A 25,496-nucleotide genomic window follows, 5' to 3' on the forward strand; every position below is an offset into this window, starting at 1 on the left:
CGTTCATAGGATGAAGGTTACACCCCTTAACGATCCAAGAGATCGTCAACTCCATAAGGTCATGAACCAAATAAGGGTTCGGGGATGATGGTACAAATCCAACCTAAAAGAGATTGAACCTGCCCTAATAATACGCCTCTACTTTATTCTGATCGTATTCATGTGCGCTTTCTGACTAACATGCAATCAATAGGATTAACCCTAAACCTGTTTAATCTATATTGGTTAAATTTAATGCACAAATAAACTATTATTGGCGATCACTTGAATCATAATCACAATTAACCCTAAAAAAGATTATTAATTATCTTATTAAGCGTGATTACAAGTACAAATTCCCTTTAAACATGCATAAAAGGTGATCAAGCAATAAAGAATAAACATCAAGCAACATAATAATAATCAACATCATGAATAATAATTTTAATAATCATAAATACAATAATATTCATGTTAAAGCATAAAAGCAAGATCCTAGGCATGATACTAACAAGATTAATAACAAACCCTAGCATGTCACTAAGCAATAAAAATCAAATCTTTAACCCTAACATGATACTAACAATTACAAATATTAGAAAGAACATAGGAAGCATCGCAACAATTATATTTAATATTAAAAATACCCTAGACATGATACTAGGAATATCATAATAACAATGTAAACATGATTTCTACATCATAATATCAATTAATCAATTAAAGTACTTACTTTGATGCCTCGTACCTCTTTCTAATAACAAAATACACACGTTAGTAACTTCAAGGAAAATAATAATCAAAACAATTAAATTAAATAATTGAAAGAGAGATTTGGGACAAAACCCTCAAAAATTAAACCCTTTCACGTCTAGGGCGAAGGCAACTTCAAATATGGCTAGGTGTTTCTAGATCTTGTGAATGCGGAATTTTGTATGAAAAAGCAAGAAAGAACTGAATTCTAAAGAATACTTGAGAATGAGAGAATTGGTGAATGGGTGAATGTAGATGATGAAAACGTGAATATTGGTGAATGAAAACGGAGTTTTTGATACGATACTTATAGAGAAAATCAGCCAAAAAAGATAATTTAACAAAACAGAGTCTGAATATCGCATAATAGGATTGGCGCCAACCCTGGCTAGCTGGCGCTAGGCACCAGTGGCTAGCGCCTAGCGCCAAGCCTGGTTCCAGGCGCCAAGGCCTGGAGTTGGACGCTAAACTGGATTTCAACGCGTTTTCAAAAATCTGATAAATTTCCCATACTGGAAGATAAAATAATATAATTCCTTCGAAAATGCTATTTGATCTTGATTAAAACTCTGAAAAGTCAACAAAGTCAACTTATCAATGCTAATTGAATTAGGAATGAAAAGAACCTTCTAGAAGATTCTAGAAGACTAAAACCATTCCTAATTGCATTATGAATGATAAATCATATTAGGCCCTCCCCTATATCACTGGGCCGTACATAAAGCTCAAACCGGGCCCAGTTTAGTAAATTGGCCATAACTTCCTCAATATTCATCGGAATTGGGCTTATAATATATTGCTGGAAAGGTCTTTGCAAGCCCCATCCAACTACACCACTATTGGACCCATATCATGGACCAATCAAACTGGATTGGCTGTTTTCTTAAAATAAAGTTTTTCAAAACAGGGAGAAGAGAAAAGAAATAACACTTTCCGCAACACTAGACCTTTCCACACTTTCGTTTCATTCGATTATGATTCGCGTGAAAGGTACTCATCACTGGGTTTGGTTTTGGGGAGACACAAATGGGTGTCTACATAAGGCAACCACGAGAAAGGGACAACGATAGGAAACAACGATTGACCCGTGAAGGTTACACCCCATTCATAATCCATGAGATTACTAACTCCATATGGTTCGGAACCACAAAAGTTGGATCGGGATGATGGTACGAAGTGAGTCATGGAGTCACATTCGCCCGTATTGGCCTCTACTCGATTCTTATTGTGAAAAGTGATTCTTGCGATTTCAAAGGCATGCAAACAAAGATTCAATTTGCTCCAAACTATTATTAAGCTAAATTGGTTGAATATTAATGCAGCACATAATTCTAAAATATTAGTGATCACTTTGATTTAATAACGAGATTAAAAAGGAACCTAAACCAGTTGTCCAAATTATCTTATTAGGCGTGATTTTCAATTACATATTCCCTTTAAACATGCAATATGGTGATCAATAAATATAATAAAATAAGCATTAATATTGGAAGCAATTTAACAATAATAGCGTTAGTCAAATCAAATACAAATTAACCTAATCATGATACTAGCAATACTAAAATAAAATAAGAGTAATTAAATTAATTAATTACTCACATTCCGCGCGTTCCTTTAAATTGCTACATCATGAATAAATTGTTAGTAACTTTAATAAAAATTATAAATCAAATGAAAGTTAAATTAAATAAATGTAGATTTGATTTGGTCCAAACCCTCAGTTATTTATACCTTTCACTCCTTGGTTTAAGGACGGAACCTCAGGTTAAGTATGGACTCCTTGGAGTGCTTAATTAAGGGAATAATGGTGTAATTAATAAAATAGGTTTAAGGCTTAGAATATGAGAGAGAGAGAGAAGATAATGATTTTAGTGTAAAAGAGAGAAAGAGAGAAGGATTTGGTGCCCCGTGCATAAAAAATGAGGGGGTATTTATTGGGAAAATGAGCAAAGGGAACACGCGGAACCCTAAAAAGGATAAAAACCCTATAAACACCGCCGCGACACGACAAATTACGCCGCGACACAGCAAATTATGCCGTGACACGGGAAATGTTTGTGTGATGCGGGATTTTTTAGAGCGAAGCGGGAAATAATTAACCTACAGGAGTTAAAACGCGTGAAGAGTTTATGCAGAGAAAACACGGAATAGCCTCGTGTCATGAAATGGGCACCGTGACACGGGAAATTGTACTATGACACGATGCGAAATCCCTTGGCGCGGCAACTGTTCCCGTTGAAAAAACATGGAAAAAGCATCGTGACACGTTGGGAATTACCGTTTCACGGCACCAGGCACCGTGCCACGTCAGATTTTGCCGTGACACGGTGGTTTTACACTGTGCGCTGTAATTCCAGTTTTGTACGCGTTTTTAAAACCATGATAACTTTTGATCCGTAACTTGGGATAAGGAATATAATATATCATTGGAAAGCTTATCAAGTCTAATTTACAACCCAATTGGAATAAGGTCAATATCATATAAATATTTTATGATATGGCCGTTTTATTAGAAGGGTGTCGGTTTTGGGTCGAGTTTAGTATTTTGCTCATATCTTTTTTGTTTTAAATCGGAGTTGGGCTTATGATATATGGTTGGAAAGCTTATTTCAAGGCATATCCAAAAAAATAATCTTTGGATCAAAATTATTATGCCACAAAATCAGTTTCTCTCGGTTACGAAAAGGGGAAAACAAGTTATGGTTTAGGAAAATGAGCTGGCTTAGGAAATGGATTGGTTTATGAAATGTATTGAATGGAAAATGGATTTAAGCACTCCAAAGATTAAATAATCAAATCGACCAATAATGGCGGTGAAAGGTTGTTCATCATCGGGTTGGGTTTTTGGGAGACATTTTTAGGTGTCTACATACACTATATAACCCCCTTTTCCCAAACCCTAGCTCTCTCGTCCCCTCTTCTCTCTCCTCCCTCATTTTCTCTGTCCCCTCTTCTATCTCCTCATTCTCTCTGATCTCCTCCTTCCTCTCTTCTCTCGTCTCCTATCTCCTCTTCCTCTTCCTCTGTTATCTCGTCTCCATCCTCCTCCCTCATCTTCCCCTCTTTCGACCACCACCGCCGCCGCCGCCACTAACCATCGCCGCCAAAGGATTTCTAGTCAAATTTGACCATGAAAACTCTAGATCTAGAGTTTTCATGGTCGAATTTGACCTTTAAAACCCAAATTCAAGCAAATTTCGGAGGGTGTTGGTGAAAGTCGAGGTAAGTTCTCTTTTTTCTTACTTTTATTTTTTTTTTGAGATTTTTGGTGGAATTCTGGTGTTTTTGGTGGTGTTGGACGGTTTGTGGTAGTGTTGGATGGTTTGTGGTGGGTAGTTTTTCGTGGGTAGGGTTACAGATCTGGGTTAGTTGGGTAGTTTAGGGTGGGTGGTAGGTGGGTTCAGTGCAAGTGGGGTAAGGTGGGTTTGGTGCACGTGGGTTAAGGTGGGTTTGGTGCATGTGGGTTAAGGTGGGTCTGGTAGGTGCGTTCGGTGTAGGTGGGTGGGTATGGCGGGTTAAGGTGGGCTGGTGGTGGGTGGTGGTGTAGGTGTTTGATACTAAAAAAAAAATATGGGACATTAACTTTAAAAATAAATCGAACATTAATTTTAAAAAACAATTCGACATAATTCTGGGACATTAATTTTAAAGAAAAAATTCGACAGAAATTCTACGTCTAAGGTAGAATGAATTTTTGATGAGTGACATTTATGCCACAATTAAGAGCTCATTCTAATGGGTTTTCCCCATACTTGTAGCTTGTTTGTACCCCCTTTTTCTTACCTTTAGTTCTCCTTTCTTTTGCCCGTTTTCTTTCCTAGTTTTACCTCCTTTGTGTATTTTCTAGTTTGGTTTTCTTGTTTGTATTTTTTAGGAACCGTGGTGTTGAAAGAAGGAAGCCTTGGGCCAAGAAGATAGTGCTGCGTGCCAGCTAGAGAGAGCGCAGATGGATATTGCGCGGGCCCGCAGCCCTGTGAGAAAGTGAGCAAAAGGAAATATTCAAGGGGCTAAGTAGAGTGTTTTGTGCGGCCACTACGTGGACACTTCGCGGGCGTGTATCCAACACCGCACGGGCACGCATCCCTGCAGAACCTGCGTAGCCGAAGCTTAAGGAGCAGAACAAAACCAAAGAGTTTTACGCGCCTGCTGTGCGACTATTGCGCGGGCGCACATTCCTCCTATACGGGCACGCAAAATTGTGTGCGGACACATATTTCATGGCTTCACTTTTCCGTACCCACGAAGTTGCGGACGCACAATATTATGAGAGGGCCGGGCGCTTAGTATTTTTGTGCAGGCGCTAGACTTGGCAAACGGGTCATTCAGGACGGGTATAGGTCGGGTCAAATTCGGGTTAGCAAATGTTCTTGTCGGGTTTGGGTTGGGTTGGGTAATTTCGGGTTTCGGGTCAATAAATTATCGGGTCGGGTCGGGTATCGGGTCAATACTTTGGGTCAACTTTGGGTCGAGTCGAATTAGGGTCGGGTCAAGTTCGGGTCAGGTCAGTTTTGAGTCCATGTATCGGGTTATGTTCGGGTCGGGTCGACTTTGGGTTGGGTCATTTTGGGTCGATATTTTGAGTCAAGCAATTAAGCTTAAAGTAGTAGATTTGTAATTTTTATACAATATAGTTGTTTGTGTAAATATCATTGTTATGGTTGTCATCATTATTATAAGATTATTGTAACATTAATTATTATGATTATTATTATTAATATTATTATTATTTCTATTATTATTATTATTATAAAAAAAAAATACCTACAGAGTCAATCAATTTACAAGAAATTAGTGGGGACCCGAGATACAATCTGGGCCCCCACCCCTCTAGCTATGGCGAACCTGATCTTGCTGAAGATGTGACCTGTTGTACGAGCACCAATGTCCTGAGTCTTAGCGAACGCCTGAACCCGTTTCAGCAACGCAATAGCATCCTTCTCTAATTCCCCCAACCAAGAAAAGGAGAAGGGAAGAAAACCATAACCAATAGCCCTGCAACGCGCCCCATACTTGTTCCGCTTCCGCTTAGCCACCGCCGACACAACACGGCCAGGAACAAAGTTAGATAACCCCGATTGTGTCAAAGGTGAAGACCCCGTCAAGTCAACACATACATCAAGGCCTCTATCCCAAGAATAAAGCAGCACAACTGCTGGTCGTAGAGCCCCGTCGTTTCCTCCAATCAACCCAATGTTAACCTCCTTTCGAGAAGAAATCCCAGACCGAAAACGAATATCAACAAGGGTGTCACGAACAACATTGTGCCGATGTTTAATACCCACCATCCCAGCACAAGACACCGCATGATCCCCATAAATATCCCCATCAAAAACCCTTGAGCAAGCAGAACACGGTGTTGAAACGGAGAACAAAGGAACACCCAATCGGTAGCAAAGAACACTACGGTAAGTCTTACCATTCATAGTCTGACCCAAACCCGATATCGGAATCGTTCGCAACCAGGCCGAATATTGATCCCCCTGCTGGGACTTCCATAAGGCTACCTGTCGCGGAGTTAAGGAGAAATTATTATTATTATTATTAGGGAAATTCTCTCTGGTAATCATAATTTTTTTTTTTTTCTCAGTGGTAAAGCCTGAAACTTTTTATTATCAATGGTAATCACTAATTAATAAAACTAAGCTAATGGTAACATTAATGATATTAAAACATCATTAAACGATTAACCAGGGTTAATCTTAAGTTAAGTAATAATAGATTTACATTAATACCCTTCAAATTATTTTTTTAAAAATAAAAACAAATAATCTAAACCCTTCCCCAACCACTAGCCCTCCTTTCCTTGCCGGAGCTCAGCTCGATGCGGCGGACGACGTCTTCAACCCTCTACCCCCCCCCCCCCCGGAGATCCCCACCACCAACACCCCAATCCCAAAACGAGAACCCCTCCCTTGTTGCCGACCCACCCTCTCTCTTCTTTCATAACAACCAAATTAAAACCGCTTGTCGGAACGCCGAAATCAGCCATCCTCCCTAGCCAAAATCAACCACCTTCCTCCCTTCCTCGATTGCCTCTCGTTTACCAAATTTGGGTTGAAATTTCTAGGTTTTTTTAGGTGATTTTGGGGTCGAATTTGTTGACTTTAGGGGGTCGAATTTATCGAAAATGCTGATTTTTGGGGTCGAATTTGTTGTTTTTGGGTTCGAATTTGTTGGTTTTTGGGGTCAAATTTGTTGGTTTTGTTGTCGAATTTGTTGATTTGGGGTTGAATTTGCTGATTTTTGGGGTCAAATTTGTTGGTTTTGGGTTCGAATTTGTTGGTTTTTGGGGTCAAGTTTGTTGGTTTTGTGGTCGAATTTGTTGATTTGGGGTCGAATTTGTTGATTTTTGGAGTCGGCTTTGTCAATTTTGGGGTCAAAATTGTTGATTTTGGGGGTCGAATTGCTACTTTAAGGGTCGAATTTGTTAATTTTTGTAGTTGAATTGGTTAAATATGTTGATTTGGGGTGGAATTAGTGGTCGGAGCTAGGTTTCATAGGTTTGATACGTGTGGAGGTGGTGGCTAGGGTGGTTTTCGAGGAGGGGGAAATGGGTAGGATCGGGTTGGTGTCGATGCGTGAGGTAATTATGCGCTGGGGTGTTATTGGGGAGGGGGAAGAGGGGGAGGTGGTGGTGCCGCCGCTTTTGGTGCTGGCGTTGCACTCCCTTTCCGACCTTAATAGTAGTTTAACAATGGTGGCGGTGGCTCTAAGGGAAGAAGATGGAGAAGGAAAGAGTAAGGAAGAAGATGGAGGAGGAAAGAAATAAGGGTATTTATGTCTTTTTACTGTCTAATAGCTAAACCATGGTAAAGATTTTAACAAATTATTTAACTTAAGTTACCATTAGCTTAATAATATTAGTATGTGATTACCATTGATAATCAAAAGTTATAGGCTTTACCACTGAGAAAAAAAAAGTTAGTGATTACCAAAGAGAATTTTCCTTAATATTAATATTAATATTAATATTAATATTATAGAAAAAGTCATACAACCTACAAACAATTATTGAGAAGCCAAGATACAATAATATGAGCCCTTCTCCTCTAGCTACCTCAAGCTCAATCCTAATAAAGATGTGAGCAACAACACGTGCCCCAATGTGTTGACTTTTTGAGAACTTATGTACCCGCTTCAACAACACAACAAGAGAAAGAGAAAGGAAGGAGACCATACCCAATCGCCTTTAAACTAGTTTCATACTTGACCCGCTAACAATTATTTTGACTATCTATAATACTTCCTTTGTTTTTATTTATGTACTCCATTTTCATTGGAAATTTATGCAATAATGCAAATGCTTGCAAAATATTGACATATATTTTGTAATTATTAATGAGTACACAAATAAAAAAATTGAATCTTAACAAACTATTCAATGTGACAAGCTTATTTTCGCCTTTTGCGTATAAGGTAGTTTTAGTTCAGGTCACACACGTAGTACATGATTAAATCGATTTAGGTCATTTTGCGTATAAGGTAGTTTTAGTTCGGGTCACTTTAGGTTTTGGGTATGTTCGAGTCAATTAATTCGGGTTAAATTCAGGCCAGGTCGATTTGGTTAACAGGTCGATTAGGGTTGGGTCATTTCGAATACCAGGTCAAATTCGGGTCGGGTCACTTCGGGTCGGGTCATTTTGGGTATCGGGTAAAATTCAGGTCAGGTCATTTCGGGTATCGAGTCAATTTTGGGTCGGGTCAATTTTGGTATCGGGTCAACTTTGGGTCGGGTACAATCGGGTCAGGTTAACTTTGGGTTTTGAGTTAAGGTTGGGTCAACTCCACATCGGGTCAGGTATGGGTCAGGTCGGGTCAATTTCGGGTTTTGGGTCAATTTTGGGTCAATTTTTTCGGGTCATGGGTCGGGTCATTCAGGCCGGGACATCGAGTCTGGGTCTAGCGGGCGCGCACCGTTGGGTTCCAGCTTTTACTTCACATTGTTGCTTCAATTCCTTGCACCTATATATATATAGTCCGTACTCTCCTTTTGATGTAATTAGATTAGCTTAGTTTAATTTTATGATTTTTAGCTTAATCTAGAGAGAGAAACACCATTAGTGTTGGCATTCTAGAGAGAAAAGTGTGGATTACTCCATTGTTGAGCTTGGATTTGAAGAAGAAGCTTAATCTGAAAGGAATAGTGTCCTTGGAACAAGTGTACTACTCAATTAGTGGGTTCAAAATTATTAGAAAGCTAATATATTCAGTAAGGTCAAGTGATCGGAATGCCTAGGTGGAGGCCGCTTCCGATCAGTAATATTAATGCATAATTAATTTACAGCTTAATCTTGGTTGAACCCTTCGGGTCACACCCTTAGCAGTAAAAGAACCGACTCGACGAATTAATTTGGAAGTAGTTAATTCGTCGCTCGAGTATTAAATATTTAGACATCGGAAATTCGAGCTTGGAGCGTTGAAACCAAGCGTCGGAGAATCTCAAATGTCGAGCCAAAATTTAGGATTTGGCGAGACGGGAAAATGCTTCAAGTAAGAAGTAAAGTCCTAGCCACGCAAAAGGCTAGGAAAGCGCACCCAATAGGAGCGTGCCATGTGGCAGCACACGTGGCAGCCACCAAGTGGCACTGTGCCACGTAGGCATTGTGCCATGGTGGCAGCGCGCCACTGTGGCGACACATGTGGCAAGGGTCGTGGACCCGGGGCGATGGGTCATGGACACAGGCCAAAATAAAATGGCCTAACCGAAACCAACTTGGGGCTCAAGGTTGGGTGACACATGGTTAGTTCACATTGCATGTGAAATGCCTTGGGAACCAAGTGAGAAAGTGGTCCACTCCTAACTATGTGACACTTGTTATTTGTTCCTTGGTTTATTTAACTAAGGGTTGAATTCATCCATCTTTCCATGTGGGATCTTTTTCTGAAAAGTCCCACATTGAAAGATGAGTGGAATTCACAAGCTATCCTTCCTTATAAATAGCCAAAGCATGGCTTGAGAATTCTTTGCTTGAGTAGGAGTTCAATAGAGCATTGGATTAGCAAAAACTCTTAAACTCATATAGTATTCGGGTTTTGGACGAACCTCGCTAACCTAGAGGTAACGGACCTAAAAGACGCTAGTAGTTTTTGCGGGTGGATTTTCGTATGAGGCTCGCGTATTTTCGGAGCTTAAGCTTTCAAGTAAGAGCCCGACTTTGAGGGCGAAGCACGCTTCAAAGGTAAATTCCGATTTAATCCTTTTATGTTTATTTGTTATGCTTTATGGTTTTATTAATTGCGAGTGGTTCTTTGGGTCGGGGTTGTTTTCGCGGTGAGTCGTACTCACCAAACCCCAACAGCGGTACCGGAGCCTCGCTAGTTTATTTTTAAAATCAAAACATTTTTAAAGGTGTTTTTATGGCTTATTTTTTCTTGTTTAAGTTGCTAATTAGATTAGTAGCTCGTATTATCTATTTAAACCTCGTATTAGAGCTGACTTCAGGTCCCAAACCCAGATTTCGACCCAATAATAGTGAATTTTGGGTGGAAAAGGCGTTCTAGAAATGGTTTTACCCTTCAGGACTCGGTTTTTAGCCAAAAAACGACCAAAAATGCACTTTTTGAGAGATTTTTCATTTTGTCGAAATTTTTTAACTCTTTATAACCTTGAAAATTAATTGCATATTTATGGTGGTTATGTAATTGGTTCAATACATATTTTATATGCAATTTTAAACCTCTTTAGGCATGATTACTTGGTGGTGGTTTGTGTTTGAATGCTTGGTTTTATTTTTCACATAATTGCAAACTAATTGCATTAAGTGTGAAATTGTTGTTATTTGAGGCTTCCAAGTACTAAAGATTCAATCTTTATTTATGTTAAGTAATTGAAACTTTGAGTTACTAAATTCCATGTTTTTTTTTTGTTGAACTATGTTGATTTAATCATTTTTTAGTTGATTGGAATCATAAAGTTTGAAACTTGTGATAGAAATTTGTTTATCTTCATATTGGAAGATACAATTTTTTCAAGGATTCACGCGAAATTTGGGATTAAAATCCCGAGGCTATGGCACGCAAATCGAAGCAAAGCCTCCCTTGGCTAGCCGGGCTGCATAGCAGCCCGCATGTGGCTGCCAAGGGTATAGTTGATGCGTGCGGCCATGTGTGTGGGGTGTGCGAGCGTTTAGTGCGTGTATGTGCTTGGTGTTTTGGTGTAAAGGGGCAAGCAGCCGTGGCCTTGTGTCTAGCACCTTGTAACCCATAACATACGCTACTAGGGTGTACTTAGCTAGTGCTACGTGGGGTGGTGAAGGCACGTGCGCCAAGCCGTATAGTGCGGAGCTGTTAGACAACCTTGACTTTCATGTGGCACGTATGTAGTGCGTGAACCACTTGAGTACGGTTGGCTTCGTGTTTGATTATTTTGCCGTCTTAAATATTTTATTAATCTAATTTGGTTTTAATTATTTTAATAAATTTTGGAGGCTAGGCCTCGGTTTTTTGAGCGGCATTGGCAAAAATTATTTTGACAAATTTTGGGTTTTCCCAGCTTAATTAATTGGATTAATTGAGTTGGATGCGGAATTTAGTGGGAGCTTCAAATATTAATTGCGCTTATTTATATAATCGGTTAAAACAACTTTGACTAGTTTTAATTAGGCATGTTAACCGGATTAACCACCTAGATTAGTTACTAGTGCGGGCGTGTGTTTTATGCATTGTTACTTGTTTATCGTTGTAAAATGCATGGGCCATTCACAAATAGTGAATGGATGAATGGAATGTATATTCTCTCACAGGTTTTATGAAATGGCAACTAGTGGGGCCCGATTAGGATAGAAAATACGGATTCTGATCCGTGATGTATTTTTGTAAATCTAAATGTGATATGCTAACCGTTGAGTATTTTTTACCTTAATATTTAGATTAGTCCTAATCGTAGATACTAGTAGTTGCATTTATTTTGGTCAAGTCTTGGAAGACGAAGCCATGAAGTTGCAAATGAAGACCTTTTGAAGATTTGAAGATCTCAAGGGGTCATGCTAGTTGCCAAATGCATCTCTATTTATGTTTTTTCGATATATATATGGTTATGTATATTAATTATATGTTAGATGCATGCTTAGGATTTCGAGTGTTGTGATGATTAATTAAGTTCATTTAAATCAACCAACATAGAAACCCTAGAACCCTAAATATTGAGTAAAACTTGCCATTCCAAAACAACACTTACCAACTGATTGAGGGTAGTGGTGGGCTACGCCAAAGCGAGGCATCACTACCTCTCCAAGGAATGTAAGGCATACCGGGTATGCAAGTTGGTTTTGGTTGTACTCAACGATATGAGTGATGGAGTCCTAACATGTCGTGGCAAAGTGAATAAATTCTTGAGAGAGCATTAGATACGACGATTTTTTCAACCAAGAGTGTCTTGGTGCCATTAGCAAAACGTTGCTTACCTTAAGAGATTGAGTGTTAAGACAAGCCAAAGCATGCTCAACCACTCTTTATTTCTTTGGATCTTAGAATCAACTTATTCTCGCCAAATGGGGACAATTTTAATGCGTGGATAAGACGTTTAATAAGATTGAAGATTTGCATGAATACCTTTTAATTTCCAAACTTATTATGTATTTACTTGATAAATGGTTATACTTTTCACTTATATTTATAGTATTCTAAATCAAATAATATTGTTTACATGACTGGTAAAGGAAATCTTTGAGAATGGTTCTCAAAGAAAAGTAAAGCATTTCTAAAATACAACTCTCATAAATGACTTTTATCACAAAGTCCGAAAGGATGGTTGGACATCATGTATTCAAAATAGTAGGTAGTTTTGATAAAAAATGAAGTATTGAGTTGCAAACTTATATTGTTAATATTGACAACCAACATATCTTTTCGCTTAATACATAGATGAGTAGGACTCATTGATGTAGTAATTCAAGCGTGAATTAATGGAAAAGATGGAACTTTGTTTTATGGCGCATTAGATACTTAATTATGCCTAACAAAGTATAAAAGTCAAAGACTCTTAAAGAAATGGTCCTTAAAAGATTATGAGATAAAGTATGATAAGAAATATAGGAAACGAGGAACGAAGAAAAGGAATAAGATTCCATTTCAACCCATGAGTTCATGTTATTGTTAACTTAGCAATTCGTTATCTTCACAAGTATCGGATACTGCTTGAGTGTTCCACTTTGAAAGTAACCTCAAACTATTGAAGATAAGCTAAGTTATTGACTTACAAGCTAAGAATGAAGCAAGTGGTGCTACATCAGTTGTAAGGTCGTATGCTTTGTTTAAAGACCTTTAAGATAAGGCTGGAACAAATAAATGGTTATTGTGTTCCATAATCAGCAATTGATCCGTTTACACACGGAAAGACTCACATTCAAAGCAATGAGCAATAGTTGCAACTTGCAAATTTATTTGAATGGCATGGTTGTCTAAACCATGAATAAAGAATGCTTGATTATAAACAAACATTATCTTAACATGATAAACTAGCAAAAGCTCAAATTCATGGGCATGATTTTCATTCCGAACATCTTTAGCAATGTCACATCGACAAAAACGTACTCAAGGCTCTATTAGATAGGCTCTTGATAGTTGATCGATTCAGAATCGTTCTAAGACAAGCAAGTCTTACTTGTTGAAACCGACAAAGTAAAGAGCTAACGACCTATGGAGGGGCAAAATGGGTTCGCCGGTACAGGGGAGGCGGTTTGTCCGGCAACCGATGAGAGGAGGGGGGTTTTCGAGGGGAGAGAGAATGGTTTTAGGGTGGAGGAAGGTGGTTTAGGGGAAGGGGAGAAGGGGCTGGGTGGTCGGGCTAGTATCGCCGAGGCGCCGAGTACGTACAAAGCTCTAGTAAAAGGGGAAGGTGGAGACGGCCGGTGGAGGGGAGGAACGGGTTCGCCGGCATAGGGGAAGGGGTTTGGCCTGGCCGGTGGTTGGTGAAGGTAACGGGGTTTCCTAGGGGAAGGAGAAGGGTTTTAGCGTGGAGGAAGGTGGTTCAGGGGAAGGGGAGTGGCTGGGTGGTCAGGCTGGTACAGCCGGGTACGGAGCTCTGGTCGCCGCGTGGTGGCAGCCCCGGCGGGGTGGCCGTGGGGTTGTTGTCGTTAAGGGGGAGGGGCTTTCTTTTCTTTTTTTTTTCAGTTTTTTTTTTAAGTTTTTTAATTTAAGTTTTCTTTTTTTTTTTATTATTATTCATTATATTTTAGAAAATTTGTTAAATTAAAAAAAATAAAAAATTAACCAATCACATATGTGACATGTGTCAGATGTAACCTATAAAACAGGTTACCGGTTTTTTGTTTCATTTTTGGAAAATGCATGTGAAAGGTGATGTTATTCTGGAATAATCAAAAGGTGGTGCTATTCTTGGAAGATCAGTGAAAGGTGGTGTTATTTTTGACAAATTTTCCAAAAAAAATTAATGGTAATAATTTACCCCCATTTTAAATTTTATGTTCCAACAAATTATTTACATAATGCAACTCCATTGTCAAACACATGCTTCTTCACATATGAACAATACCACTCAATATGTCCTTTAAAGCGACAATGATAGTAGTAAAATTATAACACATACACAAAAATAATTGCATTGGCATGATACTTTAGACATTTATAAATTTATTTCATTCATGTCATATAAGCTTATGAAAGGGGTGTTGTAACTTTCACAAGACTAAGTTTCATCATATAAGCTCATGACAGTATATTACTAAATAATGGAAAATTCTAATTCAATGTCCAAATTCCAATCATCTTGTAAAACTAAATGAGAAAATTATAGGATACCTCAATTTTTGTAATCCACAAAAATTTTAAACATAATCCAAATTCAATGCACAATATTGGACAGGCGGCTTAAAGTCAGATCAAGTTCTCAAAATAATTCCTCAAAAAATTAATAATTCAACAAAAATGCAAATATCATAGCAAATCAATGCAACAAACACAAACAACAACCAAATCCGAACCTTAATTAACAGATGTAGCAAATTAATTGAAGAAAAATTTGGACAAAAAATAACAATTATACCTGAGCAGCCTTATAGGTTGTAGGCGTCGTGCGAAGTGCGCCTACGTTAAAGCATGTTGTGAATATGCTTGGCACACATAGGAAGTGAGAATTGACATAATACTATTAGGGACAAAGAAAAGTAGGGAGCCGCCAACAAGTTTTTAAGGAACTTGTATACCGTTCACGAATAAAAAAAGGCAACCATGAATAAAGGGACAACGATAGGCAACAACGATTGACCCGTGAAGGTTACACCCAATTCATAATCCATGAGATTACTAACTCCATATGGTTCGGAACCACGAAAAGGAGGATCGGGGATGATGGTACGAAGTGAGTCATGGAGTCACATTCGCCCGTATTGGCCTCTACTCGATTCTTTAGTGAAAAGTGATTCCTGTGATCTCAAAGGCATACAAATAAAATATTCAATTTGCTCCAAACTATTATTAAGATAAATTGGTTTATTATTAATGCAACACATTATTCTAAAATATTTGTGATCACTTGATTTAAATAACAAGATTAAAAAGGATCTTAAACAGGTTGTCCAAATTATCTTATTAGGCGTGATTTTCAATTACATATTTCCTTTAAACATGCAAAATGGCGATCATAAAAAATATAATAGAATTATCATTAATATTGGAAGCAATTTAACAATAATAACATTAGTCAAATCAAATATAAAAAAACCTAATCATGATACTAGCAATATTAAAATAAAATAAGAGTAATTAAATTAATTACTTACTCACATTCCGCGCGTTCCTTGAATTGCTACATCATGAATAAATTGTTAGTAACTTCAATAAACATATAAATCAAATGAAAATTAAATTAAATAAAAAGTAGAGGTGATTTGTTTCAAATCCTCAGTTAATTATACCGTTCACGCCTTGGTTTAAGTATAGAACTTTGGGTATTGTATGGACTCCTTGAGCGCTTAGGGGAAGTATTATGAGAGAATACGATGGCTAGTGTTTAGGCTAAAGAGGGAGAAAAGAATTATTTGATGATCAAGCTTGTTGATGATTGGAAAAGGGGTGATATGACCTCTATTTATAGAGAAAAAAAAGAAGGGTTGAAGAGTTAAGATAACATCCGAATTAAATCGGAATAAAACTCTATAGACAACAGTTTTTGCGGTTTTGGTTTTTATCATATATTTCAGATATTGGAATAAGATAAATAATATGTATTTGGAAATCTCTTGACGTCTAATTTCTATCCCAATTGGAATCATATTAAGATATTTAGTAGAATAAAAGATATGGCCGAAATAGTGAGACGATGTCAATTTTTAATAGAATTTGATATTTCATTCATATCTTTTCCGTTATCGCTCGGAATTGATATTATAATATATCATTGGAAAGATAATTTCAAGGGCTATCCAACCAAATAAAATTTGGATAAAAAATATGAGGCACGAAAATAATATCTATCTTTCTTTGAATGCCTTTCAATTGAATAAAATTAGGACTTTAAAAAAAAGGAGTTTTATTCAATTTCAAACTCTTTAATCTTATCTTTTCAAAAATGATAATTAGGATCTTTTAGAAACTTATAGAAGTTTCTAATTAATCCTAATTTGTTTAGGAATTGGTTTAAATTATTTGGACCCTCCACATGATCATTTGGTCGTAGTTAAGGTGGGCTTAGGTTCGGTTTGGACTCAGTTAAATATTTTGGTCATAACTTATTCGTTATAACTCGAATTTGGACTTATAATATATCGCTGGAAAGCTCTTTTAAAGACCCATCCAAATATTCAATCATTGGACCCAGATTATGGACCAAAATAAACTAGATTAAACGTTTTTATAAAAAGGACACGAAATGAATGATTTTAAAGGACACAAAATGAATTATTTTGGGTTTAAAGGCATGAAAAGAGGAAAATAAGTTATTGTTTGGGGATATGAGCTAGAAGTTGGGTGGGTTTATGAAATGAAAATATGGATTTAAGCACTCCAAGATTAAATACTCAACCCGACCAATAATGGCGGTGAAAGGTTGTTCATCATCGGGTTTGGTTTTGGGGAGACATTTTAAGGTGTCTACAGATGCCCCCACTTTGACTGAGTTTGTAGAAACATCAGTTTTGAAAACGATAGTCAAAGTAGTCGATAGGACGGAGAATGATTTAAGACGTTCTGCGATCCTAAATCACTCTTTATACACCGATACCTGCAGAAAAATGTTAGTTCTACAGATAAAAGAGTAAAGGGATAGAACGCTTATCTGACACCAGTGTATCGGTGACAAAAGAGTTTGGTAGTTTCCTATGCTTGAAGGAATCCACCGGATGACGTTTGTTGAAATGTTTTCCATGCTTGAGGAAAGCCGACTGACGAGTTTGGTAGCTTTCTAAGCCTGAAGAAACCTACCAGATGATACTTTCCATGCTTGAAGAAAGTCGACATATGAATTCGGGGGTTTTCTATGCTTGAAGAAATCCACCGGAGAATACTTTCCATGCTTAAGGAAAGTCGACAGATGATTTTGGCAGCTTACTATGCTTGAATAAATCCACCGGATAATACTTTCCATGCTTCAGGAAAGTCGACAAATGATGAGATTGCAGGTCTTTGTGTATCGAGAACCTTGCGCCGTGAAATGTAGTTGGTTCGCTTGTCCCCGAACGTGGGCTGTAATTTGTTCACTTGTCCCAGAACGTGGGATGTAAATGGTCCGCTTGTGCCTGGACGTGGGCTGTAAATGGTCCGCTTTTCCCTGAACGTGGGATGTAAATGGTCCGCTTGTCCCCGGACGTGGGCTGTAGATGGTGCGCTTGTCCCCGGACGTGGGCTATAGATGGTCCGCTTGTCCTCGGACGTGGGTTGTAGTTGGTTCACTTGTCCCCGAACGTGGGTTGTAGATGAAACCTGCAAAAATAAATTTGCCAATGGACTCGTATATATTGTGATTGACTTGACCACTAACTTGACCGAGTTTGACTTGATGTGACATGCCATGTGTATGATTTGTGAGTGTGTGTGTGTGTATGTGTGTGTGTGTGTGTGTGTGTGCAGACACAAGCAAACGAAGATGCAAAAGCAAAAAATTTCCGTCAATTTTGTCATGAGATGAGTGGAGGGTACCGACTCTCTCCCGAGAAAGACGTGAATAAAAAAGTTTTTTTTTCGAACTTCCCTCGATGAGAAAATTTTAAAAATGTTTTTTAATTTCCCCAAAAGAAAAGTTATGAGAAAGGGAAAAAGTTTTGAACTTCTTCGTTGAGCAAGACGAAATGAATCACATGGATTATATTACTTGTCTTGAAAATAATTTATGCATGATGCATGTTCTTAGGCCAGGAGGCTAAGGACAACTACATCATGTGACACAATAGATGAATGAACGTAAGTCATGGAGCTAAGCATCATATATGGTGTATAGAAACAATCTTGAACGTTACTTAGGTCTGGAAGCTAAGCACATATATAGATGAAGTGATTATTGCATAATGAATATTGCTCAGGTCAGGAAGCTAATCAAGTATACAACGTTTCTTCTAATGAATGTTGTCCTAAAAGATGATGAAACATGCACAGTGTTGAAAAAAGATTCCATGATAAAGGGTTCTTAAAGGGAGGATGATATGGATATGGATGTGTGAGTGAAGTGTGTGAATGTGATACTAAGGCTGGTTGTAAAGGTTATGGTGATGGAAATATATGTGAGAAGAGTCAAAGATGATGACTCTTTAGACTGGGTAGGCTAAATGATATGGGTTCAAGCCTTCAAGTCTAGCTCTAGATGGATAGGGGTTAGCATTGGATATTCTTTGACTCAATCAAGCATGGATATGAATGTGGCCGCACCTCGATGTGAGGTTGCCTACGTATCCGTTAGGAATCAGGCCAACGTAGCTCTATCCAAACTTTGCACAAGTGTATGTACAACTCAAAGAGGTCTTTCAAGGGTTGTAATGCGGTTAAGTTGATGGATTAAAGAAGAAAAGGGTACAAGGCTCAAGACCCGAGAGAATCCCAGAGATGTGTCATTGTGAATTTGAAAATTTTGAATTTTGCAAGTTTATTTTATTTTATTTTAATTTGTTCTTTTATTTATTTATTTATTTATTTTGGTCTTTTTGTTTTTTTTTTCATTCTTTTGAATCAATGTAGACAATCTCATATCATGCGGTCCATCACTCACTTAGCATCCATGTTTCTCAGGCACGGTACCAAGCACTCGATAAGAGACGCAATTCGAGACGTGTTCGTATCAAAGACATTGGAACACTTGCCTTTAGACATTGCGTTTATTGTTGCTTTGCTTTTTTTTTTTTTTTTTACTTGCTTTTTGAGTGTTTTACAATTACACATCTTCCAATCCCAAGGTTAAGTGAATGTGGGTCAAAGAAATGAAGGCCAAACGTTAGACGAGGCTCGAAGTGGTTGATGAAGAAATGGAATGTGATCGAATGGTTAACAGGGAATGACAGGGTTGGAAAGGTGCCTTGATAAGTGACTTTTATGTCATTTTTAGGATGTTTGTTGAGTCGTATTCCGGCTTATTTTCCAATAATTTCACCCTTTTTATCCTTTATTTCTATTATTTTCTTATTCTCGTCTTTTATCTTTTTGTTTTGAGTATTTTAGTAGTTTTTAATAGTTTTTAGCTTATTTTCTTAATTTATTTAAATTATCTTATTTTTTATGTTTATATTTTAAATTTTTAGTTCTTGTTATTTAATAAGTTCCTAGTTTCTCTAATTTTCTTATTTTATTTTCATGTTTGCTTTCTTTATTTTATTTAATTTCTTTTGATTTTATTTTCAAGTTATTTTATTTTATCTTTTTTCTTTATTTTATTTTATTTTACTCGGGGTAATACCCTCGTGTTTCAGGTTGTAGGTGCTCCGGGTTTCAAAGTCATATTCGTGTTCGGGGTCCGAGGTTTGAGGCAAATGCACAATGCCAAGCTGCTGCCCTCTTGCTAGCAGCTTATCAAACACCACTGTCCCTCCTTATACTTCACCACACCAGTCACGCACCACTCACTCCCCTGCTCCCCTCAACAATACCAACTGCAACAGCAACAAACACACCACCTCCAATCACCTTCCCCTACTTCCTCACGCAAACCCCAACACCTCCTACCACCACGCAACTCCCCTGTTTCTACCAGCCGCCACTAATCTCCGCACCTCCAACCACCTGCCATGCACTCCCACCAATATCAGCCTTCACATCCACCATTAACCCCTGCTCTAGTTCATCTTCTCACCTTCACGCAACAACAACCACTGAAACCACCATCAATCATCAAACCACCTCACGCATTCTCACACCTCCAACCACCAGCCACCGCATCTCACACCCCAAAATTCGCACCTTCCTCACCCGATACACCACCACACAGCGACAACAACAAAAGCAGCCAGGAAACAACAAATTCACCTCAAATCAGCCCCAATTTAGAAAAAATAGTAAACTAATCGAGTTCAGACAAACCCATTGAAGAGTTCGGTCGAAGTAAAAGGGCAAAAACAATCAGAATCATTCGAACTTTTCTGATTTTTAGATGTGTGGTCGATCACACCCATGGTTCGATTGAACCAACCCATAGTTCGGCCGCACCTACTTTCGGTCCGATCAACCACCTCACGAGCTTCGCGCATGATATTTAATAAGATCGATTTGATGATGATTGAAGGTGAAGCTTTCCAACCATTGATTAATTGCGATGATGATTATGCGTGGTGAGGGTTTTCAGCATAGCAGCCACGAAAGGAAGAATAGGATGGGCTGATGGGGGGATTTGTTGGTTTTATTAATTTCATTTTCTTTTATTTTTATTTTCTTTTCTTAATCCTTTTTATTTCTTTCCCTTTTCTTATTTCTTTCTTTAATTTATTTTTCCCCTTTTATTTTTCCTATTTTTCCTAAGTTGTTTAAATACCCATTTTTGGGGGGAAAAATCATCTATTGTTCTAATTTCTTAATTAGTTTTGGGAGAGCTTCTCTCTCTTAGGGTTAGATTAGATAATTTTTAGTGAGAGAAAATAGATGATGGCTCAATTTTTTTCCAAGATTCAATTTTGCTCAAGTTTAAGTTTCAATCAAGCAAGAATTCATGTTTCCATCTTTCATTAATCCTTTCTTTAGTAATCTCTTCTCCTTTTCTTTAGTTTTATTTATTTGCTTTATTGTTGTTTATTGTTGTTAATCTTATTAGTTCATCTAGTTGTTATTAATTTCATTGATTTTAATTATGTTTTGTTTTGAGTTTCTTGAGTTTATTTCTAGTTTTGATATTGTGTTTAATCTCTCTTCTCTTGGCTAAAACTTTGGCTAGGGGAAGGGGGTGGAAGATATGATTTGATATTGGATGAATGATGATGGTTGGATTGAACTTATACCATATATTGATGAAAGACATGATTTTTATTAGCTTGGGATTATTGTTGAATCCTGTTTGATGTTTTCTAGTTTAAATGCATGAAAGTGATTTGAACTAGTTTAGGATCACCTCTATTTTAATGATTGCATGAGAATGAGTTATTAAAGTGGAGTTTTTATGGATTGTGCTTCTTTATTCTCTTGATTTGATTGTAACTAATAGGATGCATGAGAATGATCCTTATTAGTGTAGACCTCTTTCATTGATTTGCCTAGACTATTGCATGAGAAGGTGGAACCTTGTGTTCTTTGGCATATGTTTCATGATAATCACCATTATTCTCCTCTTTATAATCATATTGAACACCCCCGTATCCCTAGCGTCATTTTCTATTGATTTTAATCATCATTTTCTTGCTTACTTGTAGTTTTAGTGTTCTACTGAACAAAACCAACAAAAACAATCCCCTTTTCACTCTTGCATTAGTGACATTTGATGTTGATTTAGCGTGCTTCCCTAGTGGTTCGATCCTTTACTTTCCACTAACTAGTTTAGTGTAGGTTTAGGTATTATAAATGATTAATTTGGTTAGGGTGGTAGCTTAACGACCTATTTACCCTCGATCAAATTTTGGCGCTGTTGCCGGGGAAGTGGCTTGTTTAAAATTTATTTTTGCTATTGTTAGAGTCATTTTATTTGCTTTCCTTTCTTTCATTTTGCTTGCTTAATCCTACTTGTCATTGCTAATCGTGTGCTTAGCTTTGTTGTATTCAAAGAGAGATATGGCAAGACAAGATGATGACCTTCTTTTTAGGGAGTTTGGGAACCTGGAAATCTATGAGCTCACAAGTGGTATACTTCTCTCGACCACCGAGACTAATTTAACAATCCATCCACAATATGCTAGGATGGTGCAAATTGAGCAATTTTCCGGAGGCGTAAGTGAAGACCCCATTGAGCATTTGGACCGATTCCTTGAGTTGTGTGCAATGATGCAAACAAATGAAGTGAGCCAAGATTACATTCGTATGCATCTCTTTCGGCAATCTCTCACCGGAAGAGCAAAGAAATGGCTCAAGCTTTTGAAGCCCAACTCTCTCACCACATGGAAGGAAGTTGCAAAGGTCTTTCTCAAGAGGTTTATTTCCGATGAGCAAATCACAAAGATGAGGAGGAAGATAGCTTCCTTTGAGCAAGAACCGGATGAAACTCTTGGGGAAGCATGGGAAAGGTTTAAGGATTTGATTAGAGCATGTCCTCATCATGAATTCAACCGTAATTTGCTCATGAGATTCTTCTATGATGGCTTAGAGCCAATGTCAAGGACCAATCTAGATGCGGGTGCCGGTGGCCAATTGATTAAGATCCCTCAAAGCCAAGTTGAAGCTATAATTGAAGAAGTGGCTACTAGCTATTCTTAGGGAGGCCAAAGAAGGTCCCAAGGGAAGCAAGGAGATCTTTATGTGTTGGAGAAAGTCGGCCAACTTAAGCACATAGTTGAGCTCTTGAATGAAGGTCTTTCCAAGTTGAACTCAAGTGTTAGTTTGTGTTCAAAACCTTCACAAATCATTGATTTCTCATGTGCTCATTGTGGTGGGACGGATCATGATGCATCCTATTGTAGAGAGTTCAATCTCAAGCATGGTGAAGTTTTGACTTTGAGGGAAAAAGAGTTTGTAACCCAAGCTCAATCCCAACAACTTCAACAACCTCCAAGGCAAGAAAACTCCTACCCCCAAAATGGACCTCTCTTCAATCCACCAACCCAAAACTTTTCCTACCTTTCCAACCAAGTAGAGAACTCTCAAGATCAAAATCATGACCTATGTCCTCAAGTGTATGAAGAAAAATCCCCACCCGACCACACACAAACCCAAATTCTTCAACAACGTCAAACTATCACTCCACAATTCCAAGAAATCAAATCTTACAATGAAGTTGTTGATTCCCAACTAGCCAACACTTCTTCTCTCCATTTAACCACAAAACTCCCCTTACAATCATCTACTAATCCTTCACATACTTATCAACCCGAAACTTGAAAGGAGGACAAGGTTGTAGATAATGTGGTTGAGAAGAAGGTTCAAGAACAAAATGAGGAGCCATTCGATTTTAGTGAACCAAACAAGTTTGAAGGCCCGGTTCCCTTTCCTTGTAGGTGACAGGGTAAAGTCGTATCCCCTAATCAAAAATAATTACCTAATTCACTAACTAAAGTAGATAGGGAAGTAGGGTCGATCTCCACAGGGAAACAAGTCTTTTTACTCCTAATTAAATATTATAATCTAAATTATTTAAGTAACCAATATTGAAAGTTGAATATGAAACTAAACTAAAAAGAGTAGGAAAAAGGAGAAAATAATATATAAAGGATCTAGGGCATAGGTTCACCAATAAATAATATTCCGGGGTAAAATAGGGTAATCAATCATTGACATGGCATAAATAACATGATTAACAGGCTCTCGCAATTTATTAATCAACATAGATCTAACAGGCTCTCGCAATTTACTAGATCTAAGTTCTTATCGAAAATAGCCTTTAATATCAAATTAACATCTGCTCGATTCATTAATTTAATATTGCTATACTTTTACAAGCCGCAATTGTAAAACATTAAAACAATCCAATAAGAAATCATCATGCAATACTAACAATCAATAATAGTTAATCATCAATGCATCAATTAACCAGATTGTAAAGGGCTCTCGCTACTTATTACAATCACACAATTAAATTACCGGTATTAAATCTCATCTCTCGAATCTTGACTGAACCATTTATAAATTAACTTGCCTATTGAAACTAGACCTAAACATTAATTCTCATCTCTCGATTCTTGAATCAATATTGTCAAACTCATGCATAAAAGATAGGCCTAATCTAGTCACAGAGCATTAAATCAATCAATAGGAAATTAATCTAGCATTGATAAATAACAACAATAAATTTACCCCTTCATATTATTTATTAGATCCCCATAAACCCTAGAAATTAAACTACTCACACATAATTAGATATAGACTAAGCAAAGCAATAAAATAAATCATGATCAAAGGAATAAAATAAATAACTAAGATTAAGGGAAAAGAAATCGTCACCAAAATAAATCTGGAATTAATCAAAGAAATAAGAACAAAGGTTTAGGGAGAGAGTTTAGAGAGAGAAAACTAAGTAGAGAGAGAAAGTCTAAAAGAGAGGAGATAAGGGAAGAAGAAGAGGAGAAGAAGAGAAAAGAAGATCTCCCCCAAAAGAAGAGACGATCTAAAAACGTATTACGGAGGAGTATTTATACTCCGTACAAAAATCCTAAACTAAAACAAATTAATACGACTCTAATTGTTTCCTAAATAAACACGCGCCCGATCGGGCGAGGCACCGCCCGATCGGGCGCGCCTTTTTTCACCTCTATTAACTATCTCGCGCCCGGCCGGGCGCGTCACCGGGCGCTCCTCCCGCCCGGCCGGGCGCGCCTCCGGGCGCCAGCCTTTTTGGCCGGGCGGATCATTTGGGCCAATATTTGGACTACGATTGGGCTCCAATTCTTCGGGCCAATCTGGGTTTCCTCTTTGGGTCTTGAATACTCGGTCCAAACGCCCCGGTATCACCTCTACCGAGCCCTTAATCACCGGTTCGATGGCTCCAACCGGCCCTGGGCTATAAAATCTGGTCGTGCTTCTCCAGTGCTCGTGATTGCTCCTAAATATCTCGGGAAAATACTCCAAAAGCATAAATCCCTGCAAAAGTCAACCAAATCTACGAAAACACTAGAAAACACCAATTAGTAATAAAAGTGGCTCTAAAGAGCCAAAAACACTACTAATTATGACCAAAGGACGGGGGTAAAATACTATATAAAATGAATACATCAAACTCCCCCAAGCCAAACCTTTGCTTGTCCCTAAGCAAAGATCTCATCAATGAATCAATAAATATGCTTCACCCCGAAAGTAAAATCAAGCACAAACGATTCAGGGTAAATCAAATAAACATGCTTCAGAGTCAATCAATCAAGTCCATCCAATTACCTTTCTTCCCTAACAATTGTCAAACAGAGCAAACCACAAGAGCATATAGAATTCAAGACTAGTGCTCACACACTCGACTCTCATTTATGTGGCGAGTAAAAGATGTACTCGATCGCTCTCCAACCACCCCTCTAATGTGAACAATGCCCTCCCAACTCACACTCTCGTGTGTATAAAAACAATGAACGCTCAATCCTACTAGTCGACTCGAAATATGCCAAATCATAACTTGCATTGATAAACAACACTTTCACATTCATATAATTCTATGCACAAAGGTCGGAAGGTCTTTAAAGCTTGTAATGTAAGGCTAGGGTAAAGGGTAGGATAAATTTGGGAATACGTGAGAGAAAAGCTATGCTTAAGGGAGCAATATCCTAATAAAACCCATGATC

General features: G+C 37.9%; 1 non-coding gene across 1 annotated transcript; it reads right to left on the reverse strand.

Moving 5' to 3' along the window:
• Positions 1-22,236: 22,236 nt before the first annotated feature.
• LOC145608887 (small nucleolar RNA R71) lies at positions 22,237-22,343 on the reverse strand. Its single transcript, XR_014105940.1, has one exon. It is a non-coding gene; the product is annotated as a small nucleolar RNA R71 (small nucleolar RNA).
• Between the last annotated feature and the right edge of the window lie 3,153 nt (positions 22,344-25,496).

This window comes from Chenopodium album, chromosome 2 (genome assembly GCF_948465745.1).
Source record: "Chenopodium album chromosome 2, dcCheAlbu1.1, whole genome shotgun sequence".
In the NCBI taxonomy this organism is placed as follows: Eukaryota; Viridiplantae; Streptophyta; class Magnoliopsida; order Caryophyllales; family Amaranthaceae; genus Chenopodium; species Chenopodium album.